The 24,132-nt window shown below is 49.3% G+C and overlaps 1 protein-coding gene across 1 annotated transcript in view; it reads right to left on the bottom strand.

Moving 5' to 3' along the window:
* RWDD4 (RWD domain containing 4) overlaps nt 1-24,132 on the bottom strand; it is a 76,390-nt gene that overhangs the window by 17,471 nt on the left and 34,787 nt on the right.

Below are 24,132 nucleotides of genomic sequence, written 5' to 3'. Positions count from 1 at the left end.
TGGAACGGGCTCGACCGCACTGGCGCTGAGAAGGGCGGAGAGTTCCTCTGCAAGTACCTGCCTGTGCTGGAAGCTGAAGAACTGAGCTCCCGGTGGACAATTTGGAGGTCTGGAGACCAAATTGAGGGAGTACCCTAACCGGACTATTTGAAGAACCCACTGGTCGGAGGTTATAAGAGGCCACCTTTGGTGAAAAACTTTTAACCTCCCTCCGACTGGCAGATCGTCCGGCACAGGTACGTTTATGGCGGCTATGCTCAGCTGGAGCCAGTCAAAAGCCCGTCCCTTGCTTTTTCTGGGGAGCTGAAGGGGCTTGCCTGGGCGCACGCTGTTGACGCGAATGAGCGCGCTGGGGCTGAGCCTGAGAAGGCTGTCAAGAAGAAGGATTGTACCTACGCTTATTGTAAGCATAGGGAGCAGTCCTCCTTCCCCAGAAAAAACGTCTACCTGTTGAGGTAGATGCTGAAGGCGCCCGGTGGGAGAGTTTGTCGAGGGCGGTTTCCCGCTGGTGGAGCTGCTCTACCACCTGCTCGACCTTCTCGCCAAAACTATTATCCCCCAGCAAGGAACATCCGCAAGCCGTTGCTGGGTCCGACTGTCCATGTCAGAGGCATGCAGCCATGAGAGTCTGCGCATCACTATACCTTGAGCAGCGGATCTGGATGCAACATCAAAAGTGTCATAAGCACCCCTGCCTGACCACCTCCTGAAAAGGCCTGGCGTGCTCCGGAGGGAGATTATCCACCAAGTCCGCCAGTTGCTTAACATTGTTCCGCATCTGAATGCTCGTGTAGAGCTGGTAGGACTGAATTTTGGACACGAGCATAGAGGGCTGGTAGGCCTTCCTCCCAAAACAGTCTAAAGTCCTAGCTTCTCGCCCCGGGGGCACCGAGGCGAAATCTCTAGTACTTCTGGCTCTCTTGAGAGCGGAATCCACAACCGTAGAGTCGTGAGGTAACTGCGACCTCATCAACTAGGGTTCTCCATGGATCCGATACTGGGACTCTTCTTTCTTGGGGATGGTGGGATTAGATAATGGTTTCATCCAATTCCTCAGCAATGTCTCCTTAAGGACACTATGCAGAGGGGCAGTGGATGACTCCTTAGGTGGCGAAGGATAGTCAAGGACCTCGAGCATCTCACTCCTGGGCTCATCCTCATTTACCACAGGGAAGGGAATGCCCACAGACATTTCCCGGACAAAGGAGAAGGAAAGACTCTCCGGTGGAGAAAGCTTCCTCTCAGGTGAAGGAGTAGGATCAGAAGGAAGACCACAAGACTCCTCGGAAGAGAAATATCTGGGGTCTTCCCCTTCATCCCAGGAGGCATCCTGCTCGGTATTGGACAAGAGTTCTCGAACTACAGTCCAAAACCGGGCCCGTCTTGACGCCGAGGGACCATGTCCCCTATGGCGATGACGAGAAGTCGACTCCCATGCCGGCGGCGATGACGCTCCCTCCAACGACATCGATGAGGAGTCGACCTGGGTGGCAGCCGAGGTCAATGCCGCAAGCGGTACCGGCATCGGGGACCTCACCACAGGCACGGAGCCAGCCGCCGCTTCCATCGACAGTACCGAGGGCGCAAGCACCCCCGGTACCAGAACAGATTGATGCAGCAGCCCTTCCAGGAGACCAGGAAGAATGGCTTGAATGCTCTCCTCCAGAGTCGCTGTCGAGGAAGGCTGTGGGGCCGGTACCGGAGTCGAAGTCAGAATCTGTGAAGGCCTGGGAGGCGGTACCAGGCTGTCCGAAGATCGACGCACCGACACCTCTTGTATGGAGGGTGAGCGCTCCTCCCAGCATCGACGCTTTCCGGGTGCCGAATCCTTCGACGCCCCAGAGCTCCCAGTACCGTGCCTCGAGGGAGACCGGTGCTTCTTCACCTTCGCTCGAAGCACGTCACCAGTACTCCTCAGTACCGACGAGGAGGACGTGGAATCCACACGCCTCCTCGGGGTTGGGTCCGACATCGGTCAGTCCCGGTGGGCCTGCGCAGCAGAAGCCTTCGAGACAGGTGAAGACCCACTCGACGGCTCACTACTCCCAGCTAAAGGTGAAGTTCGGACTGCCATTACCTGAGCTCCCGATGTCGATGCCATCCCCGGTGCCGATATCGACGCCGCTAATCTCGGTACTGATGTCAACGTCGAGGAATCTGTCGGAGCTCTGAAAAGACGGTCCCGAAGAGTTCTTCTCAACGCCTGTGTCCGCTTTTTCAAGCTCAGACACAACTTGCAAGCATCTGGGCGATGGTCGGGCCCAAGGCACTGGATGCACCAGGAGTGCAGATCAGTGCCCGAGATCGACCGCTGGCACCGAGCACACTTCTTGAAGCCACTGGGAGGCTTCGATGACATCAGCGGAAAAATCACGGCAGCGAAATCAAACGGCTCGATTGTGCCAACCAAGGCACAAAACAAAAGGGTACCACGGACTTGCGCCCCAAGAAGGCTGCAACGGAAATGAAAGTAAACTTACCAAGGACAAAAACTAAGAAAAAAAAGAGGGTTCCTTTCTTTTTTTTGTTAAACTAGAACTAAAAAGGCAAAAGAAGGCGACATGAAACAAAAAGAAAGCGATAGAGAACACGCGAAAGGCGCCTAAGTTTTTTCTGGGACCTGAGGGAGACCGACACGCAGCCACTCTTCACCGCGGAAAAGAAAAAACTGAAGCGGGAACGGACGCGCGCGGGCGGAAAGGTGGCCGCGCATGCGCAGTGCGTCCATCCCGCGCTTTGCTGGCTGTCGCAAAGCTCTTTAGATTTTACTAGAAAAAAATCTCAGTTCCTGGGGCCGCCGTGGATGCCGACCCACATGTGAGAACAAGCAGCCTGCTTGTCCTTGGAGAAACCTTGTACAAGCAATAAGAAGCAAATACAACACCATCACAACTAAAACAATAGTAATTACATAGCACAGAGGTAAGCACAATTACTCCCTCAATCACTGGTGCAAACCCCAAGTCAAAGTGAACAGTTAGTTTACATTCATGAATGCGTCAGAGCAGATGTCAATGCCGACACTCAGGTTTTTTTCATTATGTATTGTCATCGTAAAATAAGAGACAAAGCCATACTTTTCTGGCCCACTTAAAATACACTAATTAAATCAACTTATTTCTCCACTGCTATATTCATAAGATAGTATTCCTATTCACATAGTCCCTTCATTTTTTTTTTTTTTAACTTCTGGGGATTATTACATTGTTATTTATGGGGTAAGAAAAGCCTCAGTGGAATAAGGTATCTTCACTTGTGTTTAGAAATACTTCAGCTCCCTTCATTTTCAATCATCAGCTCAAAAACCTCACTTTTTCTTCTATTATTTATATAACTCTCAGGAACTACCATCAATTTTTTAGGTACATCTCTTAATATTACATTATTCAGTGCATAATTTTACTTAACTTATTTCTTTTTATCCTTTAAATGTTCCTTTCACAAGCAACTTTCTTCAACTGCTGTCTCTAACACTACTCCAATGCTGTCAGCATTTCGAACTGTTATGCCACTGCGTCAGGGACCCAATCAACTTGCACTATCTGAAAGCATATCATATGCACACACTGCCTACCTGTCATATCTTAATTCTGCTGCTAGTCTTCAAAACTCGATGCTGCTCTAAACAAAATGGTGATTCATAGTTTAAATAAACACTGACAAAGAGGTTAGCACAATCACATCACTACATGGTAAATGTCTGTCTTTAAAGCCCTTTTCTCATCCAACATTTTCCTCTTTGATCAATAAAACTGTTGCCATTCTCTGTTTACATTTACCATCTGGTTCCAATGATTTTAATGTATATATCCATCGCTGTTCACATCTCGATAAAAATTTGTGATGGTTCCCTCCTCTTATAGAAACGGAGACATTTTGTAACACTATTGCTTTAAAACCTGTAAACTTGTGCTTGTTACCAAAACAATGTTCACTTCTCTGCGTTCTCTTGAAATATTGCTCTTATGCTCTGTCAGTCTTATATTTGTATTACTTCCTCCCGTTTCTTAGCCCTCACAGGAAGGGGGGAAGCATAGAAAAATAATAAGAAAGAGACTCCATTAGGCGCAGCCAATAATTACCTTTATTAGCATCTCACAGAGCCAAAACTACAAAATAGTTCTCTCCCTGGAGCAGGTTGCCAATCAGCAGTGCACATCCTGAAAGACAAGGTCTGCTCAGCTAATACTGCCCCGGACATATATACTGTTATAAGTTACATTTTCCCAGAAATCATGTGATTTCAGCATAAACCAGAACCAATAGGTAGCCTTATACCATATATGGATTGGTCATGTATTCTATCAGTCTCTCCTGATGTGTTTGCATGTGAACAGTCGGTGGCCATTGGGTAATTACTTATGAGTTCTGTGTCAGTTCTGCGTGCACAGCCAGAACAATACCCTTGTGTCCTCTCTCTATCTTCCTTAGCCCTCACACTGTGCCTGTCAGCAACTGCCAAGGTTACGTCCACCTTATATGAAAAACATACTCAGCTGTAAACTAAATGTTATGAAATGTCAGTTCTCAGCTCCAGAGAAAGCAATGATTGTTACACAAAATGCTGAGTTAGTAGGCTAACATGTGAGAACCAAACTGAGCAAAGTACAGGCCTTAGGCCTAGCCCTTAGGAACAGGCCTAAGCATAGAAGGCATATACATACTGAATCTCCGTGATGTTTGTCCTATGTCATGTGGCTCTACCACATGAACTTTACCTTACCACAACATCACTTTGTATTTGTTTACACCGGAGTTGATAAACACTTCTCCGTATTCTGTAAGCCACATTGAGCCTGCAGATAGGTGGGAAAATGTGGGATACAAATGTAACAAGTAAAATAAATAAATAAATAATCAACTCCGGTGTAAACAAATACAAAGTGATGTTGTGGTAAGGTAAAGTTCATGTGGTAGAGCCACATTGAGGGAGCATGTAATGGGAGAGTTGTGTTATGTCCTTATCATGCTTTAGTTTTGTTTTGTTGCAGCGTTCGGGTATTTATGTTGTATCGGTAGGGTATGCCTTTCCAAACAAGTTGGTTTTCAGTGCTTTCTGGAATTTTAGGTGGTCGTTTACACTTTGCAGAGATTTGGTAATGCGTTCCATAGTTATGCACTTATGTAAGAAAAACTGGCCGCGTAAGTTGATTTGTATTTGATTCCTTTGCAGATGGGTAGTGCAGATTTAGGTATGTCCGTGATGATTTGGATGAGTTTCTAATTGGTAGGTCGATCAGGTCGGTCATGTAAACCGGTGGACATTTTGAACAATATACCACCGATGCAGTTTTGCACAATGTTTTATCTTTCAACTGGAATTCTTTACCATATACAGGATTCACAAAGGTAAAATTATGCCTTACCTGTAGATAATTTTATTTTCTTTAGTAGCAGCAGATGAATCCAGGAACTGGTGGGTTGTGTCCATCTACCAGCAGGTGGAGATGGAGATTGCAGTGATACCAGATGGTCAGCTCCTCCTTCACTTCAGTACATGTGTCGTCACCAAGCAAAATCAGACAAGAAACCAGGAAGCCTTCCTCACCAACTAAACACAACAGAAACTCGTCAGTCTGATGCAGAGAAACCATGACCGCAATAGACCCCTCTTCAGTGGTTTCTGTTCGCTCTTTTTTTTCTTTTTGAAACTAAAGACCAGGACAAGAACAGGTAAAACAAACATGGCTGACAGAGGGCAGGATCCTGGATTCGTCTGCTGCTACTAAAGGAAAGAAAATTATCAGCAGGTAAGGCATAATTTTACCTTCCTTAGCATATGCAGCAGATGATCCAGGAACTGGTGGGATGTACCAAAGCAATCCCTAATTAGGGTGGGAAGTCGCCGCTCCCTGAAACATAACAGCCACTGCAAAGGCAGCATCCAAATAGTGAAAGCACACCCGTTCCACCCAAGAGATAGCATCCTCGTGGAACAAACCTGCAACACCACAGCGGGACACGACCTTCCAAAAAAATCCATGGAAACAAAGTATCTGCAATCCAATGAGAAATAAATGGATCAGAGGCCAGCGAGAAGGACAAAGAGAAGATCAGAATGCTAAAAAACATCTGCAGAGAACCCTCCAAACATCCAGAAGACAAAGCGCTGCATACTCCGCGTGACAATCCCCCTCCTAAAAGGAGGGAAGAAAGAGAGGCTGATGAAGAAGAGCCAAACCACAGCCGGTAAGAAAAGGAGGAACCATATGCAAGGTCACTCCAGAGTCAGCAAATTGAGAAAAGCAGCTTGGAACGGCAGCGCTAAAAATTCAGACACTGTGCGTGCTGAAGAATTGGCAACCAAGAACATCACTTGTGGTAAGCCCCTAAACGAAGCCTTCTGCAAAAGGATCAAAAGGAGTCCAAAGCAATGCTCAGTAGACAAGGAGCCCTAAGTTAGGCTCGGAGAACCAGAACGAGGTTTCAGGGCGAACAAGGTCACAGCAGCAGAGGAGCAAAGCACTCTGCAAGAAATACACCACATCTCTCCCAGAAGCAGGCTTCCGCCACCTGCCCCCAAAGCGAATAAGAGGCCAGGCCCTTCTGCAACTCATCCCGCAGAAAGAAATCAAATCGCTGAGGAACAGACGCCCGTAATGGAGACCAAGCGTAGGCCGCAACCAAGCCTCAAAAAAATCTCTACAGAATACGCAGTTGAAGTGGACCGCATACAAGCAAGCAATAGAGCAGTAATCACTGTGTCTGAAGAACTCTGTTCCTTAGAGTCGACCTCTGAAAAAACCAGGCCGTAAGACCAAAGCAAGAGGGATCCTCCACTCTGTAACGAATAGCCCGGAGTCAAGCGGAATTCGAAACGGAGGCGCCACCAGGAGCCGCACCAGATCTGCACAGCAAGGGCACTGTGGCCAATCTGGAGCTACCAGAATGACTCGATCCCGGTGGCGAGTGATCCGAAAAGAACTCGGCCGCAGAGAGACCATAGAGGAAACACTAGCAAAGGACGTTCTCTGGCTAAATAAGCAGCTGAACAACTAGCCCTGCCAAATCACCCTCTCTCCGATGACAGAAGAAAGAAGGCACCTCAGCGTCCAGCCAGGACACCATCAGATCTACCTCTGGAGCTCTCTACCTAAGGCTAAACTGAAGAAGGACTGTGTATAAAAACATGCAACATCTGCTAATGCCAGAGAACCCTCCAAACACCCAGACGACAAAGCGCTGTATACTCCGCGTGACAATCCCCCTCCTAAAAGGAGGGAAGAAAGAGAGGCTGATGAAGAAAAGCCAAACCACAGCCGGTAAGAAAAGGAAGAACCATATGCAAGGTCACGCCAGAGTCAGCAAATTGAGAAAAGCAGCTTGGAACGGCAGCGCTAAAAATTGTATAAAAAATGTTTTTATACACATTCTTTTCCTTGCCCTGTCCCTTCCTAATCTTTTCCCCCTCCCCCCACCGCTGTCTACCGCAGGAACTCACTGCCCATCCATGTCCTCTCCCGTCCTGCTCACTACTACAATACCCTACCCACCTCCGTCCTTACCATCTCTCCTATCCCCCTCCACCTTCAACACTTCCTTCCTGCCATTAACCCATCCCCATTCTTCCTAAGCGCATCACGTCTTCGTCGCCCTACCTCCCTCACCCTCCTCCACACCTTCTTGCTCCTTCTCATACTATCCGCGGGAGACATCAATCCCAATCCAGGTCCCCCACACCCGTCCTCATCCACCTCACCATCTCTCCTATCCCCCTCCTCCTACCCATGCAAACGATGCCGGGATGTCTCCAATCTCATCTCTATTCCCCTCCCCCCCCTCTTCCCTCCCCTTCTCGTGTGCCCTGTGGAATGCCCGCTCAGTCTGCAACAAGCTTTCCTTCACCCATGATCTCTTCATCTCCCGTTCCCTTCAACTGCTCGCCCTAACTGAAACCTGGCTCACCCCCGACGACTCTGCCACAGTAGCGACCCTGTGCCATGGAGGTTATCTTTTCTCCCACACTCTCCGCTCAATTGGCCGCGGAGGAGGAGTCGGGTTTCTACTTTCGCCCTCCTGTAGTTTTCAACCCCTCCTCCTACCGCAGTCTCACTGCTTCTCATCCTTTGAAGCTCACTCCATCCGGCTATTCTACCCATTGCCACTCAGAGTTGCAGTCACTTACCGCCCCCCTGATAAGTCCCTCCCTTCCTTCCTTACCGAATTCGATGCCTGGCTCTCCATTTTTCTTGAACCCTCATCTCCGTCCCTCATTCTTGGAGACTTTGACATACACGCTGATGACCCATCCGACTCTTATGCTTCTCAGTTCCTCACTCTGACATCCTCCTTCAACCTCCAGCTGAGCTCCACCATCCCTACTCACCAAACTGGCCATTCTCTTGACCTCGTCCTCTCCTCTACCTGCTCACCCTCTAATTTCTGCGATTCTGCTCTTCCTCTCTCAGATCATCACCTGATCACCTTCAAACTTCATCACCCTCCCCCTCAGTCCCACCCAACACTAACCACTACTTTCAGGAATCTCCAGGCTGTCGACCCTCCCACCTTATCCTCTAGTATCTCTAATCTCCTCCCTTCCATCATATCCTCTGAGTCCGTCCCACAAGGTGTACTAATCCCCAGCCCTGGCTGACCCCTTGCATCCGATACCTTCGCTCCTGCGCCCGATCTGCTGAACGCCTCTGAAGGAAATCTCGCACCCATACCGACTTCATTCACAACAAATTCATGCTATCCTCCTTCCAGACCTCCCTATTCCTTGCCAAACAGGACTATTACACCCAATTGACTAATTTGGCTCCAACCCTCGTTGTCTCTTCGCCACCCTTAACTTCCTCCTCAAAGTGCCCTCTGCTCCCACCCCCCCTCACTCTCTCCTCAATCACTGGCTGACTACTTCCGCGACAAGGTGCAGATCAACCTCGAATTCACTACCAAGCCACCTCCTCCTCTTCACCCTTTAACCCACTCCCTCAACCAACCAACCAACCCAGGCCTCCTTCTCCTCTTTTCCTGATATCACCGAGGAGGAAACCGCCCACCTTCTTTCCTCCTCGAAATGCACCACCTGTTCCTCTGATCCCATGCCCACCAACTTACTAAACACCGTCTCTCCTACTGTCACCCCCCCATCCGTCATATCCTCAACCTCTCTCTCTCCACTGCAACTGTCCCTGACAACTTCAAGCATGCCGTAGTCACACCACTTCTCAAAAACCATCACTAGACCCTACCTGTCCCTCCAACTGCCGCCCCATCTCCCTCCTACCCTTCCACTCCAAGATACTTGAACGCGCCACAGCCACTGCCTTGATTTTCTCTCCTCCCATGCCATCCTCGATCCGCTTCAATCAGGTTTTCGCCCTCTACACTCAACAGAAACGGCACTCACTAAAGTCTGTAATGACCTGTTCCTTGCCAAATCCAAAGGTCATTACTCCATCCTCATCCTCCTTGACCTATCCGCCGCTTTTGACACTGTCAATCATAATTTACTTCTTGCTGCACTATCCTCAATTGGGTTCCAGGGCTCTGTCCTCTCCTGGTTCTCCTTTTATCTCTCCCACTGTACCTTCAGAGAACATTCTCATGGATCTTGCTCCACCCCCATCCCGCTCTCTGTTGGAGCTCCTCAGGGATCTGTCCTTGGACCCCTTCTTTTTTCAATCTACACCTCTTCCCTGGGCTCGTTGATCTCATCTCATGGTTTCCAATATCATCTTTATGCTGACGACACCCAGCTTTCTCTCTCCACACCAGAAATCACTGCGGGAACCCAGACCAAAGTATCGGCCTGCTTATCCGACATTGCTGCCTGGATGTCCAACCGCCACCTGAAACTGAACATGCCCAAGACCGAGCTCATTGTCTTTCCACCCAAACCCACTTCTCCTCTCCCTCCACTCTCTATTTCAGTCGACAACACCCTCATCCTCCCCGTCCCATCTGCCCGCAACCTCGGAGTCATCTTCGACTCCTCCCTCTCCTTCTCTGCCCATATCCAGCAGACAGCCAAGACCTGTCGCTTCTTTCTCTATAACATCAGCAAAATTCGCCCCTTCCTCTCCGAGCACACTACCTGAACTCTCATCCACTCTCTCATCACCTCTCGCCTTGACTACTGCAACCTACTCCTCACTGGCCTCCCACTTAACCATCTATCCCCCCTTCAATCTGTTCAGAACCCTGCTGCCCGTCTTATCTTCCGCCTAGACCGATATGCTCATATCACCCCTCTCAAGTCACTTCACTGGCTTCCGATCAGGTACCGCATACAGTTCAAGCTTCTCCTACTAACCTACAAATGCACTCACTCTGCAGCCCCTCATTACCTCTCTACCCTCATCTCCCCTTACGCTCCTACCCGTAACCTCTGCTCACAGGACAAATCCCTCCTCTCTGTACCCTTCTCCACCACCGCCAACTCCAGGCTCCGCCCTTTCTGCCTCGCCTCATCCTATGCTTGGAATAAACTCCCTGAGCCCATACGCCAAGCCCCCTCCCTGCCCATCTTCAAATCCTTGCTCAAAACCCACTTCTTCAATGTCACTTTCGGCACCTAACCATTGTACCTCTATCCCAGGAAATCTAGCCTGCCCCAATCTGACTGACTGCACTTTTTGTCCTTTAGATTGTAAGCTCCTTTGAGCAGGGACTGTCCTTCTTTGTTAAACTGTACAGCGCTGTGTAACCCTGGTAGCGCTTTAGAAATGTTAAATAGTAGTAGTAGCAGTAGTAGTAATAGTGCGGAATAACCATTCCGCTGAGTCCAGAAGACAGCAGAAAAAGAGAGCTCACCGTAGGAAAAGCCCACGAAGTGGGCTGCAGAGAAACTAACACAAGGTTCTCTGCCCATTCCATGGGGGCGAGACGCCCTGGTGGCCAGGGTCCAACTGAGTCCCACCCTGTCGAAGAAGAAGCCACCACCATCATGTTCTCCAATGGCACAAGCACCGCCTGGCCCGCAACGAGCCCTGAAAGGCTAGAAGGAACAATACCAAAAACAGGTCCAGGCGGGAGATCGGCCACACCGTCTCCCGTGCCATCCATCGCCCCGGAGGCGGAAGAAGGAGGCAAAGGGCTCTCCAGCCCAAGAGACTTGCATCCATGACCATCACCATCCACTGTGGAGGCACAAAGGTATCCCTTCCCCAGGGAGGACTTGCGGAGCCACCAGTTCATGCGCAGCTGTGCCGAGAACAGCCACAGAAGAAGCCACTGACACTCCTGGGATACAGACCACCTGCTGAGAAGCAACAGCTGTAGATGTCGCATGTGAGCACAGCCAACGGCATTACCTCCAAAGTAGCTGCCACAGAGCCAAAGACATGAACGCACTGCCAGGCCTGAGGACTTGGCGCCCTGAGCATACTGCACACCCGAGTCTGAAACTAGATCCTCCAGTCCTCGGTCAAGAAAAAAATTGTACCAGAGCTGTCTGGGACGGGACGAGGTGGCTCATTTGAAGGGTGACCACCCAGACCAAGGATTCCAACAGCGAGAAGACCCAGGAAGATTAACTCTTGGTACTCGTCTAGAGCGGGGTGCACTCTGATGCCATCCTTGCGGAGAATGCCGCAACACTCTCAAATCTTGGAAAAGGCGCATGGAGCTGTAGCCATGCCGAAAGGCAAAGCCTGGAGCTTAACCTGAGGGTCCAGAACGGCCAACCAGAGAAACCGCAGATGAGGGGGCCAAAGAGGAAAGAGCAGAAACGCTTCCTAGAGGAGAAGTGCAGGGAAGAATGCTAAATTGAAGTAGCTCTGCAATATAGCTAGCTGTCCAACACAAAGGAAAAATGCAAAAGTGCAATAAAAGCCTAGAGACATTGCAACATACAGTAGCTAGAGGTGCCACAAAGTGGAAGCTGGAGCTGGTATGCAATAGTTTGACCAGTTTCAGAGCGAAATACTGGAAGAGCACAGCTGCTGTGGGAAACCACCACAGCTAACCTTTGGCACTGTAGTATATTGTAAGCTGTCCCAGCTATGCAAAGAACTGCTTGTCTAGGCACGCAATATGGGAGAGTGAAGTAAAATAAGCCCCATATGAAAAGGAGCAGAGGGCCACAGTTTCTAATATGATGCACAAACCAGCCTAAAACCTATGACCTTCAGGTTGAAAGCCAGCCATCTTCCAGAAAAAAAACCAAAAATCTATTTGCTGAAACTACTGCACCTCTTGTAAAGCCCTCATGGCAGCACTGAGGTTCCATGGTTACCATGGAGACCAGATCACTAGCTGCAGAAAATCAAATATATAAATGGCAAGTGACCGACTCACCTGCAAATGCACAGTAGAGACTTCCCTCTCTGTCCCGCCCTCGCGTCAAGATGTGATAACGTCAGAGAGCGGAACAGAGAGGGAAACTGAGTCGGACTGTCGGACGCTGCCGCTGGAGCCTGGAAACGAACATCGCGTGCACCAACTCCACCCTCCCCTTCAATCCCCACCGCCGCTCCAGCCCCCCTCCATATTGGGCCCCCTGCACTGACCTGTCAGCGCCAGCAGAGTGATCTGCTGCGCGCTTTCACATGGAGGTGAGAGGCGCTGTCAGGTCGGTGCAGGGGGCCCAGCAGGGAGGGGGGAGGGAGCGGCGGTGAGGAGGGTAGCTGGAAATCTCGCCCGTTTTAAGGGGCTTAACATATGTAACATTTCCCATAGAAATGTGGAGCCAAAGGCACTAAGTCTAGAATCTCCTTTGTAAAGGTGCAGAAAAAAAGAAAGCCAGCACCTGGTATTCCCAGGCAATCTCCCATCCAAGTAGAAACCATGCCCAACCCTGCTGAGCTTCCAAGATCAGAGGAGATCAGGCACATTCAGGGTGGTGTGCCCGCAGGCAATACCTATACTGCCAAAATAAAGCCAGTTCCACAAAGGAAGTGAGGGAAACTTTCAGGGTGTTTAAGCAACTGCCCTCAGAGAAAAAAAACTGAGGGGACCGAAAAGTCTATAAATAAAAATACGAAATAGGCCCTTTCAGAGGGCCAACACACAAGAAGCCCTGATCTGATGCTGTTCACTGTTTCCCACACCAGGAACAGCCTTTAGCTAACGCAGGAACTATAAGAAAATCTTAACTCACCACAGACATCAAGGCACCCACTTAGGCAAACATGGCTTTCCAGCTCAGGTGATTCTTGCTGCCTCTGTGCAAAAAGGGACCACCCTGAAAAGACTCCCTCCGAAGAGGAAGACAGGGGAGCAATGGATCCTACTGCTGAGCAGGTAAGTAAACAACCCCTCTTCGGTGCAGGGTGGCGCTATAGAAGTGATTAGTAGTAGTAGTAGGGTCCACCAGAGGAGTCTGAGAAAGGGAAAAATCTCCAAAGGCAGAACTAAAAAGGAACTGTCAGTTCACCTACCAGACTTCTGCAATATATAGGCATATGGAGCAGCAGAATGAACTCGAGGGGGGGGGGGGGGGGGGGGGGGAAGAGGTCAGAAGCCCCCAGCCCCAGAGAAGTCCCCAGATTGGCTGACGTGCACCCTGAAAAACAAGGCGCACTGCAGAAGGACCGTCAGATTCCTTCTGGAAAACCTTGCTGTCTAGAACCCATCCACCCAAGATGGGCATAAAAGCTCCCCCGAGCCCGAAGCTATCGAGGGGGAACCAGAGAGGGGTCCCAATGACCCCACCCTCCAACGGCACCCAGCCACCTCTCCTGGAACACTGGATTTACCGCAGAGGGTAGCAAAGCCATTACTGCACCCGAGGAAACCCTCAAAAGGGGTGGGCTACACACAAATGCTGAGGAGGCAAAAGCCACTTCAACCAGTGGACATGGAGAAAAAGGAGGACAAAATCTGGGCACAAAACAATCCCCCCAAATCAGGAGTGGTCAGTACAAAGTCTGAAGGGGTCCCCATAGCAGAGGCAAAGCCGCCAACGCAGCTAACAGCAGGAAAAAACGGAAACCGCATCGGGAGGCGCCAAAAAAAAATGGAATGTGCACCCAACGCCTCAGAGCGGGAATCCTGCTTGAGAGAAAGAAATCCCTGGTGCCTGCCTGTGCCTCTGTGCATCCGGCAACACACATCCCTGCTGCTGCTGCTTCCTCACAACACGAGCCTCCCCATTGTGGCCTTTGCCACCAATACCGAACATCCCCCAATGGCAGAAAAAAAAATGAACTCACCGAAGACGCGCAGCCAGACCTCCCAGGCAAGCCTGCCACCAAACGGGCTCAGCAGGCTACACACACAGTGACTCCAGAGACGCTGCCCTGAAGGCTCCTCTTAGCAACCTGCTACCCTGTTGCAGCCGCAAAGCCTGTGTCCGAAATTGCTTTGCTTTTTTTTTTTTTAAACATCTGAGAACAGCAGCAAACATGAGGTCTGTTTTGGACTAGAGGTTTGTTTGTTTGTTTTTTTTTTGGGGGGGGGGTTTCGGTGAGGAAGGTTACAGTCCAAACTCTGGGAGGAAAGGGACCACGGGGTGAGGCAGGGACCCAGGTCACCAGGTATGCCCCTAATGTTGGCACAGAGCCCAAACACCCCCTAAGATCAACTAGCCAAAAGGCCCAGGAGCAGGCCCAAGAGACAAATCCAGGAGCTGCAGACACAGTCTACTACCTGCTACAGATAGAGATATACTGAAGTGAAGGAGGAGCTGACCTTCTCATATCACTGCCTTCAGCTTTGTAATCTCTATCTCCACCTGCTGGTAGATGGACACAACCCACCAGTTCCTGGATTCATCTGCTGCATATGCTAAAGAAAACCTGGTTTTGTTCCATAGGATCACACATTTGACATTGTCCACTGTGAATCGCCATTTTGTTTGGAGCAGCATCGAGTTTTGAAGACCAGCCGCAGAGTTAAGGTATGACAGGTGCTAGGCAGTAAGTGCATATGATATAAGCCAGAGTGATAGCAAAAGGATTTACTTGCTTTCTGATAGGAACACAATTAACTGTCTGCAACTTGCACTAATGAAGTGGCATAACAGCCTTAAAAAGCTGACAGGTTTGGAACAGTGTTGAGAGACAGCAACTGAAGAAAGCTGCTTTTGAAAAGAACACTAAAGGATAACAAGAAAAAAAGATAACTGAAATGATGCACTGAATAATGTTATATTAAGAGATGCACCTAAAAACTGACGGTAGTTCCTAAGAATAGAAGAAAAGGGGAGGTTTTTTGAGCCAATGATTGAAAATAAAGGGAGTATATATATATAATATATACCTAATAGACTTACCAGACAGAAACAACAAAAGTTCTTTACGTACTCTCTTAAACCTTCACTATCCCAACTGCAGAGGACAAATACAAATCTATACATACATCTAGCTTCTCATACAACTGCACACAACTATGGAATGAATTACCGATCACCATAAAAACAACACACGACTTAACAACCTTCCGAAAATTACTGAAGACTTACTTATTCATAAAGACGCACAAAAAGGATCCCCCACAATGATCTGACTCCTAAATTACTTCAAATACAACTATTATGGAACTCTTCTAATTTGTTTATTTTAATTACATCCTCATTACTGAATATTATATCTCATCCTAATATCATTATGTTATGTAGTAGTTATGTTTTATCTATTTATCCAATTCCAAACCTACATGATATTCTTATGCACCTTTATTTGTAACAATTCTGAAATTATTATTCCGTTAATATGATTGCCATGATATTCTTATGCACTTTTATCTGTATCTATATTCTGTGAGTGTCGTTGTAACATTTTGTAAGCCACATTGAGCCTGCAAATGGGTTGGAAAATGTGGGATACAAATGCAGCAAATAAATAAATATATAAATATCTCTCTACTATAATCAAAAGCACCTCCAACGTTGTGAAGCTGACTCCGTGGCTTCACTGAAGTGAAGGGTTCGTAAGGTTCGTCAGTCTGTCACCATCTCTCTCAGTCCCGCCCTCGCGTCAAAATGTGATTACGTCGAGGGCGGCGGACCTATCAGAGGCGCGAGGGCGGGGCCGAGAGATGGTGACAGACTGATGAATCTGACGAACCTTACGAACCCTTCACTTTAGTGAAGCCACGGAGTCAGCTTCACAACGTTGCAGGCAAGTTTTATTACACTACACAGCTCCCTAATTTTGCACTTAAACATCGCAGGGTGGCTGGAAGGGGGGGGGGGGGGGGAAGAGAGGGGGGACAACGACCCTGAAACTGGGAGGGAGGGGGAGAGGGCAAAACCCTGAAACTGGGAGGGAGAAGGAGGGGGGTGGGCAAAACCCTGCAACTGGGGAGGGAGGGGAGCCACCCTGGAACTGGGAGGGAGGGAGGGGGGGGGCCACCCTGGCACACACTCATTCTCACACACACACACACTCGCACCCAGTATCACTCTCTCTCACACACACTCACACATTCACTCTCTATCACACACTCACTCTCACACACACTCTGAGGAAAACCTTGCTAGCGCCCGTTTCATTTGTGTCAGAAACGGGCCTTTTTTCCTAATATATATATTATATGTATATATAACATAGAATTGGGGCAGAGAGCAGGGTGCACATGCGAAAACCTGTTGCAAGGGATAGATGTATGGGACCATAGCCAGAGGTTAAGGGAGAGAATGCATAGGTGGGTCAATTTGGAGTGGGGTAGTGGGGTGGTGGGGGGAAATGCCAGGACTACTGCAAAGGTTCCATGTGTGTTTCTACTAGTTTTAAATAATTCTTGGAAAAGTAAAAAGGCTGTATTGGGGAAAATAAACTACATATTCTAGGCATTTCCTTAGCACCTTCAATATGTGGAATGATGGCCAAATCTGAAATAAAAATGTATCATACCCATATACACCCACCATTTGGTATATACCATTATGAATGCTTAGAGGCATATTTTCAAAGCACTTAGCCTTCCAAAGTTCCATAGGTTTCTATGGAACTTTGGAAGGCTAAGTGCTTTGAAAATATGCCTCTTAATGTCACAAAGAGCAGATTTAAATAACTTTCTGATATCACAATTAAACCTTCATACCTAAAGTACTGGTTTGGGTGCAGAACCCCATATGATTGCTTCTAATAATTTTGATGCCTATGAGTCAGAATTTCAAGCTAGTGTGGCAAGGTGCTCACAGCATGCACTGTTGAATAACAGTAGTGACGGGTCAAGGAGTCAGAGAATTCTGACAAACATGCAAAAGTACTTGGTGTAGCTCGACAATTAAGGGTGTAGAGTGACAGTACTTGAGCATAGGATGAGCGATAAGGTCTAGAGGTTGGACTACTTGTGCTTTGGATTATGTGGTTTATGTTATTGTGTCCGTTAGTATATGTCAGGTACACCAAGAGATGTTTGTTTGTGGCTTAATGAGCATAAAAGTTGTGTTAATACTGGAAACGATCTAGCTCCTTTGGAGGTGCATTGGAAAGGTTAAGAAGCATACAGGTCGAGTGGTTTTATTTAATACTAGTAAAAAAAGGCCCGTTTCTGACACAAATGAAGCAGGCGCTAGCAAGGTTTTCCTCGGAGTGTGTATGTTTGAGAGAGAGTGTGCATGAGAGATGGAGTGTGTGTGTCATAGAGAGAGACAGAGACAGCGTGTGTGTGTGTTTGTGTGAGAGAGAGTGTGTGAGAGACAGAGCGTATGTGTGTGTGAGACTGTGTGTGTGACAGAGAGATAGAGTGTGATAGACAGGAAGTGTGTCAGAGAGAGTGTATGTGAGCCCCCACCCCCCTCTCGCAGGGCCCCCCTCCCCACCCCCACCTCTCTGGTCTCAGGACCACCTCCCCACCTCCCTCTCCCCTGCCCCGCCTCCAGCCATCCATGTCCAGCGACCCTCCTCTCCCCCTGCCCCCCCTGCAGCTACCCATGTCCAGCGACCCTCCCCTCGCCACCCCCCCCAGCGCATCAAACCCCCTCGCCACCCGCAGCTGCCAGTGGTAACGCTGTCTGGCTGCTGCTGCTTCCCCTGTTGAGCAGCAGCGGCCACTACAAAAAGAAAAGAAGCGATAAATGTTTTTAAACCCAGCCCAAATCATTCGCAAATGCCCGAGTCTTACAACGCAGTCTCTGCAGCTGCTCCTCCTCTCGCCTGTCACATCACTGCGCTCCTCCGGGGTCTTACTCCAGGGGCAGTGACATGGAGGCGAGAGGAGGAGCAGCTGCAGAGACTGCGTTGTAAGACTCGGGCATTTGCAAATGATTTGGGCTGGGTTTAAAAACATTTATCGCTTCTTTTCTTTTTGTAGCGGCCGCTGCAGCTCAACAGGAAAAGCAGCAGCAGCGGCCGGACAGCGTTACTACTGGCATCTGCGGGTGGCGATGGGGTTTGATGCACCGGGGTGGGGGTGGGGGGGGTGGGGTGGGGGGGGATTGGGTGATGCACCGAGGGAAACCTCCCCCTGCCTGGGAATCAGCTGTTAGTGACGTCATCCTGGTTACGAAGCCTAGCTCAGCAACTCCAGGAGCCAAGGACACAGGCAGTCCCACATCAGAACATTGATGGTGAGAATTATTATATAGGATGATTGACTCGATAATGCTGTTCTCTGACTGGCTGTCCTGTGTTAGCTGACATGGCCCAGGATTTTTAGAAAGACACTGAAGCCATTTTTCTTTACAGAATACGCTGGGCCATGATCATGGGTGTTATGAGTTGTCTTGATGCAGATGTATATCTAAACATGATGTGTCAGAGTATCAGTGGCGTAGCCAGACAACCAATTTTGGGTGGGCCTGAGCACAAAGTGGGTGGGTACAAAATTTTCTCTCTCCCCCCGCTCCCCCAGCACTTCCCAACTCAAAATATAAATACTTTAACTGATGAGGATCCCCAATCTCCGTCAGCTGGGGACCTCCACCAGAGATGGCCAGAACTCCTCCCCACCAAGCCCAGCAGGCAGTAGCAACTCCTTGAGCAACTGATGCCAGCACCCCATACATGCTTAGTTGTCAGTGGCTACAGGATGCTGCCCCCATCTGCCAAGCTCGGCAGAAAGCAGCTCCGGCCAGCCCCAGAAGAGATCCCCAACTGGCAGGGCTTGGGGATCCCCACTAGCCACAGCAAGGTTCAGGGCTGCTGTTAACCATGCTAGTGACCAGGGCAGAAAATAAAGAAGCCCCTCCCCCAATTCCTTCTCCTCTCCAATCTCTTCATCTGCCGTTACAGTCACACTGACAGACCCTCACATATTACAGAACAAGGGATCACAAATTAGAAATAAAAATATGTAGACAAAATTGAACTGGGAACCTCAGCATGCACTGCAACACTGGAGAAAAAAAAAAACAAAAGCGCATTTCCTTTTCTACTTAACACAATAAAAAGACATCCACTATACACATTTCCCAAAGCTAATATATTCCATTTAAAACATTCAAAATAAAATGATTTTTCTACCTTTATTGTCTGGACATTTTATTTTTCCATCATGTTGGTTCCAATTTCTCTTTCCCGCTTTCCTGTCTGTTTTCTGCTAATTCTTCAAGCGGCTGTCCATTTGTCTTTTTCCTCCTGTCATTTCATTTCCTCACTACACCTGCCTCTGAAATATTGATCTTTCCATTTTAGCTCTTTCCTTTCTTTTTCTTTACTGCCTCTGTACACTCAAATTTCATCCTCTTTCTAAACCTTTTCCTTCTTTTTACGTTTAAGATATCACATTTCCATTTCCTTTCACCCACTAGCTCTCCCATTCCCCATCTCTCTCCTTCCCAGCCTATCATACCTTTCCATCTTCAATCTACTACTATTTAACATTTCTAAAGCGCTGCTAGGATTACGCAGCGCTGTACAATTTAACATAGAAAGCCAATCTCTGCTCAAAGAGCTTACAATCTAAAGGACAAGTGAACAGTCAGTCCGTTAGGGGCCGTCAAATTGGGGCAGTCTGGATTTCCTGAAAGGTAAGAGTTAGGTGCCGAAAGCAGCACTGAAGAGGTGGGCTTTCAGCAAAGACTTGAATATGGGTAGGGAGGGGACTTGGCGTAAGGGCTCAGGAAGGTTGTTCCAAGTATAGGGTGAGGCGAGGCAGAATAAGCGGAGCCTGGAGTTGGCGGTGGTGGAGAAGGGCACTGAGAGGAGGGATTTGTCTTGTGAGCGGAGGTTTCGGGCGGGAACGTAAGGGGAGATGAGGGTAGAGAGGTAGCGAGGGGCAGCAGACTGAGTGCATTTGTAGGTAAGAAGGATGAGCTTGAACTGAATGCGATATCTGATTGGAAGCCAGTGAAGTGACCTAAGGAGCGGGGTGATATGAGTATATCGGTTCTGGCGGAATATAAGACGTGCAGCAGAGTTCTGAACAGATTGAAGGGGGGATAGATGGCTAAGTGGGAGGCCGGTGAGGAGTAAGTTGCAGTAGTCAAGGCGAGAGGTAATGAGAGCGTGGACGAGAGTTCGAGTGGTGTGTTCAGAGAGGAGAGGGCGAATTTTGCTGATGTTAAAGAGGAAGAAGCGACAGGTCTTGGCTATCTGCTGGATATGCGCAGAGGAGAGGGAGGAGTCAAAGATGACTCCGAGGTTGCGGGCAGATGAGACAGGGAGGATGAGGGTGTTATCGACTGAGATAGAAAGTGGAGGAAGAGGACAAGTGGGTTTTGGTGGAAAGACGATGAGCTCGGTCTTGGACATGTTCAGTTTCAGGTGGCAGTTGGACATCCAGGCAGCAATGTCAGATAAGCAGGCCGATACCTTTGCCTGGGTCTCCGCGGTGATATCAGGTGTGGAGAGATACAGCTGGGTGTCATCAGCATAGAGATGATACTGGAAACCATGAGATGAGATCAGGGAGCCCAGGGAAGAGGTGCAGATTGAGAAGAGAAGAGGTCCAAGGACAGATCCCTGGGGAACACCAACAGATAGCGGGATGGGGGTGGAGGAAGATCCATGAGAGTGAACTCTGAAGGTGCGGTGGGAGAGATAGGAGGAGAACCAGGAGAGGACAGAGCCCTGGAACCCAAATGAGGACAGTGTGGCAAGAAGTAAATCATGATTGACAGTGTCAAAAGCGGCGGATAGATTGAGGAGGATGAGGATGGAGTAGTGGCCTCTGGATTTGGCAAGGAACAGGTCATTACAGACTTTAGAGAGTGCTGTTTCTGTCGAATGTAGAGGGTGAAAACCGGATTGAAGTGGATCGAGGATAGCATGAGAGGAGAGAAAATCAAGGCAGCGGCTGTGGATGGCACGCTCAAGTATTTTGGAGAGGAAGGGTAGTAGGGAGATGGGTCGGTAGTTGGAGGGACAGGTAAGGTCAAGTGATGGTTTTTTGAGGAGGTGTGTGACTACGGCGTGCTTGAAGGTGTCAGGGACAGTTGCAGTGGAGAGAGAGCGGTTGAGGATATGACAGATGGAGGGGGTGACAGTATGAGAGATGGTGTTAAGTAAGTTGGTGGGGATGGGATCAGAGGAACAGGTGGTGCATATCGAGGAGGAAAGAAGGCGAGCGGTTTCCTCTTCGGTTATGTCAGGAAAGGAGGAGAAGGAGGCCTGGGTTGGTTGGTTGGAGAGGGTTGAAGGGTGAAGAGGAGGAGGAGATTGGTTGGTAGTGAACTCAAGGTTGATCTTTTGCACCTTGTCGCGGAAGTAATCGGCCAGTGATTGAGGAGAGAGCAAGGGGGGGGAGCGGAGGGCACTTTGAGGAGGGAGTAAAGGGTGGCGAAGAGACGACGAGGGTTGGAGCTGAGAGAATTGGTCAATTGGGTGTAACAGTCCTGTTTTGCAAGGAATAGGGAGGAGTGGAAGGAGGATAGTATGAATTTGTAGTAAAGGAAATCTGAGTGGGTGCGAGATTTCCTCCAGAGGCGTTCAGCAGATCTGGCGCAGGAGCGAAGGTAACGGATGCAAGGGGTCAGCCAAGGCTGGGGATTAGTACACTTTGTGGGACGGGAAGTGGATGGTGCGAGGGTGTCCAGAGCAGAGGAGAGAGTGGCATTGTAAATGGAGACAGCCTTGTCTACAGACTCGGAGGACACGATGGAGGGGAGGAGATTAGAAATAATAGAGGATAAGGTGGGAGGGTCAATAGCCTGGATATTTCTGGAAGTAGTGGTTAAAGTTGGACGGGGCTGAGGGGGGCGGGGTTACGAAGTGTGAAGGTGATTAGGTGATGATCGGAGAGAGGAAGAGCTGAAACGTGGAAATTGGAGGGAGAGCCGGAAGAGGAGAGGACGAGGTCAAGACAATGGCCGTCTCGGTGAGTAGGGGTGGTGGAGCAAAGCTGGAGGATGAAGGAGGATGTTAGAGTGAGGAACTGGGAAGCGCGAGGGTCGGATTGGTCATCAACCTGTATGTTAAAGACTCCGAGAATGAGGGACGGAGATGAGGGTTCAAGAAAAACGGAAAGCCAGGCATCGAAGTCAGTGAGGAAGGAAGGGAGGGATTTATTAGGGGGGCGGTAAATGACTGCCACTCTGAGTGGCAATGGGTAGAATAGCCGGATGGAGTGAGCTTCAAAGGATGAGAAGCAGTGAGACTGTGGTAGGAGGAGGGGTTGGAAACTACAGGAGGTCGAGAGTAGTAGCCCGATGCCTCCACCGCGGCCAACTGGGCGGGGAGTGTGTGAGAAGAGATAACCTCCATGGCAAAGGGCAGCGACTGAGGCAGAGTCGTCTGGGGAGAGCCAGGTTTCAGTTAGGGCGAGCAGTTGAAGGGAATGAGAGATGAAGAGATCATGGGTGAAGGGCATTCCGAGTTGCAGACCGAGTGTTGCAGACCGAGTGGGCATTCCACAGGGCACATGAGAAGGGGATGGAAGAGGGGGGAAGGAGGGGAATAGAGACGAGATTGAAGACATCACGGAATCGTTTGCATGGATAGGAGGAGGACGTGTGTGGGGGGCCAGGATTGGGATTGATGTCTCCAGCAGAGAGTAGGAGGAGGAGCAAGAGAGTGCGGAGGAGGGCGACGAAGGCGACGAAGACAGGATGAGCTTAGTAGGAATGGGGATGGGCTAATGGCAGGGAGGAAGTGTTGAATGTAGAGAGCTAGGAGGGAGGGGGAGGATAGGAGAGATGGTGGGGTGGTGAGGGACAGGGGTGGGTAGGGTAATGCAGTAGTGAGCAAAATGGGAGAGGACATGGATGGGCAGTGAGTTCCTACGGTAGACAGCGGTGGGGGGAGGGGGAAAAGATTAGGAAGGGACAGGGCGATGAAGAGAATGTGTATAGGGGCCATGGTCAAGGAGGCAGGCAGGTGATGGGTGAGCTGGTAGACAGGTGGGTTAATGGGCTGGTAAGCCGGGAGGCGGGGAGGCAGTCAGGTAGTTGTGCAGGCTTGAAAGCAGGCGACAGGCGGGAAGGCAGTTAGGTGGTTGAGCAGGCTAGATGGCAGGGAGGTAGTTAGTGGGTTGATAAGCAGGCAAGTTGATGGACAGGCAGGCAGGCAGGTTGGTTGCTGGTAGGTAGGTTGGTTGCTGATGGACTGACAAGCAGAACAAACTGGAACAAACGGACTGGAACAAGCTGGAGCAGGACAGGAACAAGCTGGAATGGACGGACTGCAGCAAGCTGGTACAACCCAGACAAGGGCGGACTGGAGCAAGCTGGAACAAGCTGGTACAAGCCGGAACAAGCTGGAACAGACGGACTAGAGGAAGCTGGAACAAGCCGGAAGAAGCTGGAACAAACGGACTGGAGGAAGCTGGAACAGACGGACTGGAGGAAGCTGGAACAGACGGACTGGAGGAAGCTGATTCTATTCCACCTACAATGCTGAAAGCCCAACAGCCTCCACATGACAGCTGATTTCTCACTGGTGTCACAAATTTCTTGTCCCTCCAGTCAAATCTAGCAGGTAAAACTGCTTCTTTTGTAGAAGTTTTTACATACTCTGGAAGTTTAACAGCTTTGCTTTGTAGGTAAATAGCTTTGAACTCTTCTGGTGATAAATCAGAAAACTGATTTATTCTATAAATAGCACTGTTGTTCTCATGTGATAAAACAGGGGAATTCAAATAAACGTGCCTTTGTATACTTTCCTGGCAACACTGGTTCCTGGGAGTGCAACCAGAGACCAACAACAAAGACTAGCCAAGTCAGACTGACCCAGCCTCTCACTGGACAGACTTGGAGTGCTTCAGCAGGAGGGTGAGATCTGAAAGAAGCGCTCTGAGCTGGCATAGGTTTAAGGCTCTATTACGAATCTATGATCAGAGCATTGTTCTTTGATCATAAGGGCGGAATACAAGCACAGCTATTGCATCCCGCTGTTTGCCCGCTGATCATGGGGGCGC

Source organism: Microcaecilia unicolor, chromosome 2 (genome assembly GCF_901765095.1).
Source record: "Microcaecilia unicolor chromosome 2, aMicUni1.1, whole genome shotgun sequence".
NCBI lineage: Eukaryota > Metazoa > Chordata > Amphibia > Gymnophiona > Siphonopidae > Microcaecilia > Microcaecilia unicolor.
Note: the sequence above shows the minus strand (reverse complement) of the source record. Positions and strands in the feature narration are given on the sequence as shown.